This window comes from Anomaloglossus baeobatrachus, chromosome 3 (genome assembly GCF_048569485.1).
Source record: "Anomaloglossus baeobatrachus isolate aAnoBae1 chromosome 3, aAnoBae1.hap1, whole genome shotgun sequence".
Lineage (NCBI taxonomy): Eukaryota > Metazoa > Chordata > Amphibia > Anura > Aromobatidae > Anomaloglossus > Anomaloglossus baeobatrachus.
Genome location: NC_134355.1, coordinates 630,697,705 through 630,707,846, shown reverse-complemented (window position 1 = coordinate 630,707,846; position 10,142 = coordinate 630,697,705). Strand labels below are relative to the sequence as shown.

The 10,142-nt window shown below is 52.7% G+C and overlaps 1 protein-coding gene across 1 annotated transcript in view; it reads left to right on the top strand.

Annotated features, from left to right (window-relative positions):
• Positions 1-10,142, top strand: part of NBAS (NBAS subunit of NRZ tethering complex) — a 1,027,824-nt gene that overhangs the window by 119,198 nt on the left and 898,484 nt on the right.

Sequence of the window (10,142 nt, the reverse complement as noted above, 5' to 3'; positions counted from 1 at the left end):
GTTGAGGAAATTGCGTGAAAATGGGTGTGGCTAACAGAATGGGTGTGGTTACAGAATGGGTGTGGTTTTCAAATGAGCGGGGTTTACAGATAACCTGTTAAAAATTTGAATCCCACCCCTGCTATATATAGTACGGTAACTGCATGGTGCTGGTGGGCCCCAAGATTGAGTTTTTTTCCTGGTGGGCCCCAGGTACTCCAGTCCGCCGCTGACAGTATATGTATATATACATACTGTGTGTGTGTATATACGGTATATGTATATATACATACTGTGTGTGTGTGTATACGGTATATGTATATATACATACTGTGTGTGTGTGTGTGTGTGTGTGTGTATACGGTATATGTATATACACATATTGTGTGTGTGTGTGTATATACGGTATATGTATATATACATACTGTGTGTGTGTGTGTATACGGTATATGTATATCTACATATTGTGTGTGTGTGTGTATACGGTATATGTATGCGTGTGTGTATGTGTGTGTGTATATATATATATATATATATATATATAATATGTATATGTATATATATATATATATATATATATATATATATATATATATGTATATGTATATATATATATATATATATATATATATATAATACTAGAAGGTGGCCCGATTCTACGCATCGGGTATTCTAGAATTTACGTATTGTGTAGTTCATGTATGATTTTTGTTATATATATATATAATGTTGTTGTGTGTAGTTACCAAGTGTTTGTGTAGGGGCTGTACATGTTCTGGGTGTTGTCTGGGTGTGACGGGGGGTGAGAGCGGTGTTGTATGTGTGTTGCGTGTGTTGCGTTGTTTGTGGAGCGCTGTGTGTCTGTAGCGTTGTGTGTGTGTGTTGCACGGTTTGTGTGTGTGTGGTGTGTTTTGGGGGGAGGTATGTTTAGTGCAATGTGTGTGTTGTGCGGTATGTGCGTATATTTGTGTGTGCCGCGGTGTTTGTGTGTTGGGTGTTGTGTGTGTGCAGCGTTGTCTGTGTGTGTGGGTGTCTGTGTAGGGCAGTTGTTTGTGGTTCCCAGTGTGTGTGTGTGTGTGGGTGGGTGTGTTGTGCAGTGAGCGCGCGTGCGTGCGTGCGTTTGTGTGTGTGTGTGTTGGGGGGAGGTGCGCACTCCCAAACGTGCTCCATCCCCCATGCAGCGCACTCCCCATCGTGCTCCATCCCCCATGCAGCGCACTCCCCATCGTGCTCCATCCCCTATGCTGCGCACCCCCCATCGTGCTCCATCTCCCATGCTGCGCACTCCCAAACGTGCTCCATCCGCCATGCTGCGCACTCCCAAACGTGCTCCATCCGCCATGCTGCGCACTCCCAAACGTGCTCCATCCGCCATACTCCGCACTCCCCATCGTGCTCCATCCCCCATGCAGCGCACTCCTTATCGTGCTCCATCCCCTATGCTGCGCACCCCCCATCGTGCTCCATCTCCCATGCTGCGCACTCCCAAACGTGCTCCACCCGCCATGCTGCGCACTCCCAAACGTGCTCCATCCCCCATGCTGTGAACTCCCCATCGTGCTCCATCCCCGATGCTGCGCACCCCCCCATCATGCTCCATCCCCGATGCTGCGCACCCCCCCATTGTGCTCCATCCCCCATGCTGCACCAGCATCAGCCTCTCTGCCCCCAGCATCAGCCTCTCTCCTCCCAGCATCAGCCTCTCTCCTCCCAGCATCAGCCTCTCTCATCCTAGCATCAGCCTCTCTCCTCCCAGCATCAGCCTCTCTCTTCCCAGCCTTCCCCAGCATCAGCCTCTCTCCTCCCAGCCTCCCTCCTCCCACCCTCCCCCAGCATCAGCCTCCCTCTACCAGCCTCCCCCAGCATCAGCCTCCCCCAGCATCAGCCTCTCTTCTCTCAGCCTACCTCTCCCAGCCTCCCTCTCCCAGCCTCCCCAAGCATCAGCCTCCACCAGCATCAGACTCTCTCCTTCCAGCCTCCCCCAGCATAAGCCTCCGCCAGCATCAGCCTCTCTCCTTCCAGCCTCCTCCAGCATCAGCCTCCCTCTCCCAGCCTTCCCCAGGATCAGCCTCTCTCCTCCCAGCCTCCGTCCTCCCAGCCTTCCCCAGCATCAGCTTTCCCCTCCCAGCCTCCCTCAGCATCAGCCTTCCCCAGCATCAGCCTCTCTCCTCCCAGCCTCAGCCTCTCTCCTTCCAGCCTCCCCCAGCATCAGCCTCTCTCCTTCCAGCCTCCCTCAGCATCAGCCTCCCTTTCCCAGCCTTCCCCAGGATCAGCCTCTCTCCTCCCAGCCTCCCCCCTCCCAGCCTCCCCCTCCCAGCCTCCCTCAGCATCAGCCTTCCGCTCCCAGTCTGCCCCAGCATCAGCCTCCCCAAGCATCAGCCTCCACCAGCATCAGCCTCTCTCCTTCCAGCCTCCCCCATGATCAGCCTCTCTGCTCCCAGCCTCCTCCAGCACGCCGTGCTCCTCTGCCGACACTCACACACCCGATCGCATCTACTCACACACACTCGATCGCATACACTCACACACACCCGATCGCATACACTCACACACACAGACACTGACGATATCGCACATACGCGCTGACAGTCACAACATCCGGGAGATACCACATGCTTCTGGCCATGTGATCCTCCGGCAGGTCCTGGAAGCTCACAGCACAGTATTGAGGCCGAGAAGCAAGCGATATCGCCGGATGCTGTGAGTGTGTGGATGCGATGTGTGTGTGAGGTGTGTGTTGAGGTGTGTGTGAGGTGTTTGTGAGAGTGAGTGCGATCTGATGTGAGTGATGATCTGATGATGCGTGTGTGTGTGCTGTTATGTTTGTGCGTGTGGAAGTTACGCGCTGCAGGACCTTGATTTACTGGTAACTATGCAAGCATGGTTACCAGCGCAACACGTCCCCCGCTCGCACGGGAGCCCACACCAGCATACGGCGGCGGCGTACGCTGATGTGGGCTCCCGTTGGTGAGGGGGGAAAGGGGGGGGGGAGTACAGTACTCACCTGGGATTCGTGGCTCCGTGACCGTGTCAGTTCGGGCAATGCGGGGGGGGGGGCAGAGCTAACGTCTATTGCGTGAGGGGGCGGGGCGTGGCGTGGGCGAGTTGCCAATGCCTGCAGGGTGCCGGGGCGAGAGGCCAATCTGTGGGGGGGGGCAGAGCCTGGGCGAGCGGCTGGCCAATCCGTGTGGGGGCGCAGCCGGGGCGAGAGGCCAATCCGTGTGGGGGGGCGGGGCCATGGCGAACCCAGCGGCCAATCAGCTTTGTGTCACCGTAAGGACATGTCACGGTGACACAATGTCACCGTGACACAATTTTGGAGCATGACAGACAGACAGACAGAATAAGGCAATTATATATATAGATGTGTCTGCTAAAGGAATTTGTCACATTTACAATCATGAAATTTTGCACAGTCGCACCACTTGACTCAGGGAACGTCATACACTCTTTTGAGGGGAAACTTTTTAACCCCGCTCATTATTCGCCCCCCCAAAAAACAAAATGCTTACTGTATTTTTCGCTTTATAAGACGCACCCCCAAATTTGGTGAAGGAAAAAATAATTTTTTTTTTTAATGTTAAATGGGGTCCATCTTATAATGCCAGTGTCCGGCTAACAAATCATATAGGGTAAATGTCCCTCATAGCACCACATCCTAAAATTAGTCCCCTTAATCTGGATATGGCCCCCTTATATTGAATATAGCCCCTTGTGCTGGCACACGTTCCCCTGTACTGCCTATGGCCCCCTATGGATTGCACACGTTCCCTGTGCTGCCTATGGCCCCCTATGGATTGCACACGTCCCTCTGTGCTGCCTATGGCCCCCTATGGATTGCACACGTTCCCCTGTGCTGCCTATGGCCCCCTATGGATTGCACACGTTCCCTGTGCTGCCTATGGCCCCCTATGGATTGCACACATTCCCCTGTGCTGCCTATGGCCCCCTATGGATTGCACACATTCCCCTGTGCTGCCTATGGCCCCCTATGGATTGCACACGTTCCCCTGTGCTGCCTATGGCCCCCTATGGATTGCACACGTTCCCCTGTGCTGCCTATGGCCCCCTATGGGTTGCACACGTTCCCCTATGCTGCCTATGGCCCCCTATGGGTTGCACACGTTCCCCTATGCTGCCTATGGCCCCCTATGGATTGCACACGTTCCCCTATGCTGCCTATGGCCCCCTATGGATTGCACACGTTCCCCTGTGCTGCCTATGGCCCCCTATGGATTGCACACATTCCCCTCTGCTGCCTATGGCCCCCTATGGATTGCACACGTTCCCCTGTGCTGCCTATGGCCCCCTATGGATTGCACACATTCCCCTCTGCTGCCTATGGCCCCCTGTGGATTGCACACGTTCCCCTGTGTTAGATATCGCCCCCAGGCTGCTGCCCATAGTAAAATAAAACACTCTTTCCTTACCTCCTGCAGCGTTTATCTCCCTCCTGTCTCCCTCCGTGCTTCTGTTCCTGCATTTCCTGGTTCTCGGTGCGGTCATGTGATCGGCACAGCAGAGTGAGATCATCGCTGCGAGCCTGATCACAGTGGAAGCAGGGACACCAGGGAGAAACGCTGGAGGGGGGTAAGTAAAGCTTTTTTATTTTAGGATGAGCAGCAGTATGGGGGCCATATCTAACACAGGGGGGGCATGTGCCATCACAGGGGGGCGCAGGCTCATATAATATGCACCGCTCCCCCAGCCCGTCACTGCGGTGCGGTTTCAGCACCACAGTGATGGACAGTGGCTGTGCATATTATATGAGCGGGAGCAGGAGATCAAACGCTGCAGCCCGCAGCGTTCACCTGCACCCAGCAGCGCTCCAGAGCTGCCCCACCTCCCCTGGACCCTGCAGTGTATATATATATTACATATACACCCCCCCCCTGTATATTCGGCTTATAAGACGCACCCCCTACTTTCCCCCAAAATTTGGGGGAACAAAAGTGCGTCTTATAAAGCGAAAAATACGGTACTTATTGTTTGGATGTGTGAGGCAATATATTAGCTGTTTTGACGGCCTGGATATTTATCAGGTGGTCTATAGCAACCAATCACAACTCTGCTTTTATTTTGCTACAGGTCATTAATAGGAGCTGTGATTATTTGCTATAAGCAAGGAAGGACATTCTTAGTATAAGGCCCCCTTCATACATCCCTGTTTCCGGTACGTGTGATGTCCGTTTGCACGTGTACCAGAGACACAGACAGACGTAGACCCATTAAAATCAATGGGTTTGAACACGCGTCCATGTTTTCACACGGACCGTATACGTGTGCCAGTGTGCTCCACACATAGACATGTCCATTTTTCTCCGGTACCACGGATGTCACATGGCCCGCACACTGATGTGCTCTGTGTGACATCAGTATGACACATACCAGAAAAACACTTGTCTGTGAAATAAAATTTATTTTCTATACTCACCTGTCTACAGCGCTGCTGTCACTTGCTTCCGACCCCTGCTCATTGCATATTCACTGCACCGCGGACCGGAAGCAGGTGCAGCGCTGGACACAGCAGGGACAGGTGAGAAGTTCATGCTGTGTGTGTGCTATGTGGTTGTCACACGGATAGCACATTAGCAGCACACGCTGAACACACACATGGACACACATAGGCACCTACACAACGGACCGTGCAACACAGACGTGTGAAAGAGGCCTAAGACGGTTTGTGTCAGTGAATATGATTTCAATGGTGGAGTAGGGGAGAGGGAGAGAGTGGGGGAGACCGTTACTATCCCGGTCAACGCCGGGTACTACAGCAGGTTATGAATGAAAATGATCCTGAAGGTCATATAGTGAGAGACTTGCTGGAGTAAAAGGCACCAAAGTCATTTAACGGTGCACACCCCTTTATTGAATTTGTCTCCTCTTTAGAGCGGCGTGAACCAAGGAAATACATAGAAAACGCATATTTCATGAATTTACAGGCGGGCTGTACCTATTTTTTACATGACCGATTCAAACGTGTCAAAATGGCAAAAGTCTCAAAAATTTTTAGTGGCTCCCCACTTTTTAGAGCGTTTACGTCACTTTTCTGGTGTAAAAATGTTGAATTGGCCCCCTGGAGTTTGTGCCTTCTGTCTCTCCCTGGATGAACACTCCCTGACCCCACATGGGGAGATCTCATGAGTGGTTCCAAAATTTGGAACCATTCAAAGACCAAGGAGCTAATAAAATGGTTTTCCTCCTTTGATGTTACCATCCAGTTTAGGTTTTTTGACAAAAATTGGGTTGGATTGAAACTGTTTAGACATAGATGGCTTTTCTTCTTTCTTCTTTTTTCTTTTTAACTTTTTTTTTTTTTTTTCATTTTGAGAAATTTAGGAAAAAAGTAGAAGGTAGACCCACTTAACCGCAGCTACAAAAGTCTAAAGGCTGCTTTACACACAGCGACATCGCTAGCCGATCGCACCCACCCCCGTCGTTTGTGCGTCACGGGCAAATCGCTGCCCGTGGCGCACAATATCACTAGGACCCGTCACACAGACTTACCTGCCTAGCGGTGTTGCTGTGGCCGGCGAACTGCCTCTTTTCTTAGGGGGCGGTTCGTGCGGCGTCACAGCGACGTCACACGGCAGGCGGCCAATAGAAGCGGAGGGGTGGAGAGCAGCCGAAGGAAAGGCACGCCAACCTCGTTGCCGGAGGACGCAGGTACTGTGTTGTTCCTTGTTCCTGGGGTGTCACATGTAGCGATGTGTGCTGCCTCAGGGACGACGAACAACCTGCACCAGCAACGATTCTATGAAAATGAACGACGTGTCAACGATCAACAATTTGTTGAGTATTTTTGATCGTTAACATTCGCTCGTAGGTGTCACACGCAACGACGTCGCTAACGAGGCCGGATGTGCGTCATGAATTCCTTGACCCCAGCGAGATCTCATTAGCGACGTCGTTGCGTGTAAGTGAGCCTTAACTCTGGCCTGATATTTCTAGGCTTTCTTGACACCCCTGCTCTCCCTCTCACCCATCCGTCACTTTGTGAGGAATTGGTAAAGTTTGCAGAACTCCATTTGTACGAGCTGTACATTTTTCTGTTTTTCTGCCTTTTTTCTTTTTTCTAATTCACGCACTGGGAAAAAGTAAAGTGACATCTTAAGTGGAGGGTTAGCGACGAGTAATAAAGTCTGTCTTTTAAAACAAAGGCATGGACAATTAGACGCAATCTTCACCTACTGACTTGTCACACGGGGTATTGCGTGGGCACACGGCTCTGTAAACATTTTCCAGAATGGAATTTTCCGGTATCACACATTTTTTACCATCATCTGAATAATATCAGAGTTATTTTACTTGTATATTATTTTCAATTTTTTTTATTTTTTTTTGTTACATTTTCTTCCCTGAGCACATATAATACTATGTTGTGTTGGTTCCAACTGGCAGAAGCCTTCGCCTGGTAACAAATGAGAGCGCAATTACTATGATTTGGAGTAATTACTTTCTGTGGAATTGGCACATTTTCTGTTGTTATAATACAGCGCACATTATGGAGGTTGGAACGTGGATCTCGGTTTATTTATTAGTGTTCGGTGAAGGACTAGGTTATTGGATTTATTGAGGAGAACAGCAACTATTTATATTGCATACATGGCTTGTAACTGGAGGATATCTCGTGCAAATATCCTATTAATAAGCCGCCGTTTTTTGTTTTTTTTTGTGCGCTCTACATTTGCTAAAGTTGATTCTAATAGCTTTATATTGAAGATTTGTTTTCTTTGCCATCCAGTGCTTTAGGGTCACCGAATTACATTGTTGTATATGGTAGTAAAAGACAAACTCAAACTAGCCTTTTTGGCCACAAATAGATATTTTATCTTTGAAAACCACCTTTGAATTTTTCATGTTAATGACTCTGCAAGTGCACCGTGCCTGCGCACATCTCTGAGCCTGCGCACGGCTCCCTTTCCAGCGCACGGCTCCCTTATCCAGCGCAGGTCCCCCTTATCCAGCGCAGGGCCCCCCTTATCCAGCGCAGGGCCCCCCTTATCCAGCGCAGGGCCCCCCTTATCCAGCGCAGGGCCCCCCTTATCCAGCGCAGGGCCCCCCTTATCCAGCGCAGGGCCCCCCTTATCCAGCGCAGGGCCCCCCTTATCCAGCGCAGGGCCCCCCTTATCCAGCGCAGGGCCCCCCTTATCCAGCGCAGGGCCCCCCTTATCCAGCGCAGGGCTCCCCTTATCCAGCGCAGGGCCCCCCTTATCCAGCGCAGGGCCCCCCTTATCCAGCGCAGGGCCCCCCTTATCCAGCGCAGGGCCCCCCTTATCCAGCGCAGGGCCCCCCTTATCCAGCGCAGGGCCCCCCTTATCCAGCGCAGGGCCCCCTTATCCAGCGCAGGTCCCCCTTATCCAGCGCAGGTCCCCCTTATCCAGCGCAGGTCCCCCTTATCCAGCGCAGGTCCCCCTTATCCAGCGCAGGGCCCCCTTATCCAGCGCAGGGCCCCCTTATCCAGCGCAGGGCCCCCTTATCCAGCGCAGGGCCCCCACTTTCCAGCGCAGGGCCCCCACTTTCCAGCGCAGGGCCCCCACTTTCCAGCGCAGGGCCCCCACTTTCCAGCGCAGGGCCCCCCCTTTCCAGCGCAGGGCCCCCCTTTTCCAGCGCAGGGCCCCCCTTTTCCAGCGCAGGGCCCCCCCTTTCCAGAGCAGGTCCCCCTTATCCAGAGCAGGTCCCCCTTATCCAGCGCAGGTCCCCCTTATCCAGCGCAGGGCCCCCCTTATCCAGCGCAGGGCCCCCCTTATCCAGCGCAGGGCCCCCCTTTTCCAGCGCAGGGCCCCCCTTTTCCAGCGCAGGGCCCCCCTTTTCCAGCGCAGGGCCCCCCTTTTCCAGCGCAGGGCCCCCCTTTTCCAGCGCAGGGCCCCCCTTTTCCAGCGCAGGGCCCCCCTTTTCCAGCGCAGGGCCCCCCTTTTCCAGCGCAGGGCCCCCCTTTTCCAGCGCAGGGCCCCCCTTTTCCAGCGCAGGGCCCCCCTTTTCCAGCGCAGGGCCCCCCTTTTCCAGCGCAGGGCCCCCCTTTTCCAGCGCAGGGCCCCCCTTTTCCAGCGCAGGGCCCCCCTTTTCCAGCGCAGGGCCCCCCTTTTCCAGCGCAGGGTCCCCCTTTTCCAGCGCAGGGCCCCCCTTTTCCAGCGCAGGGCCCCCCTTTTCCAGCGCAGGGCCCCCCTTTTCCAGCGCAGGGCCCCCCTTTTCCAGCGCAGGGCCCCCCTTTTCCAGCGCAGGGCCCCCTTTTTCCAGCGCAGGGCCCCCCTTATCCAGCGCAGGGCCCCCCTTATCCAGCGCAGGGCCCCCCTTATCCAGCGCAGGGCCCCCCCTTTCCAGCGCAGGGCCCCCCCTTTCCAGCGCACGGGCCCCCCCTTTCCAGCGCACGGGCCCCCCCTTTCCAGCGCACGGGCCCCTTTTCCAGCACACAACTCCCTGCCTAATTCCATCCGCTTGATTTGATTGAGTAATGTATCTTGGGTTCACATTTTGGAGAGAAATATTGCAGTGGATTGATGGACTAGCCGGGAATCTGCCAGTCTTCTGTGTACTTGTAGCCTCATTTACATAATGTTTTCTATTTTATTCTCTCATTTATTTGGCACCATTCATTCCCCAGTGTTTTAGAATTATTACTGTCCTTATCGGGGTTCTCTTATTTAGAACCTACAAATTCCTTCCTTACCAGGTGTTGTACTTGGTGGGATTTTCTCGCTTAAGAAGTTGTGTGATCTTCTCTTTTATTACCGATCTTAGAAATGTGAATTTGTTGTTGCTGCTCCCCCCAAGTTCCCTGTAAAGCAAAACTCCAGTGGAAGGAAATTCTGCTTTTCATCGTACCTCCACCGATACCTAATTGATGTGAGAAATAACTGGGCGCATTTTTATTTTTGTTGTTTGGAAAGTTAGACAGGATATAATTTTATTTGAAAACCATACAAACTGCACCAAATCTATTAAAATGGCACTTGACCTAGTCAATGACACCCGATCAACAGAGCAGACTAGAAGAGAAGCTGCTGCTCTGTTGACCTTGACGTCACTGAAAGCCGGAGAATTGCCGACCGGGATGGACGCCGAGCAGAACAGGCAGGTAGTAGCTAACCTGCCTGTAAGTTCTTAAGGGTGCTTTACACGCTGCGACATCGCTAGCGATCTCATTAGCGATGTGACACGCCCGA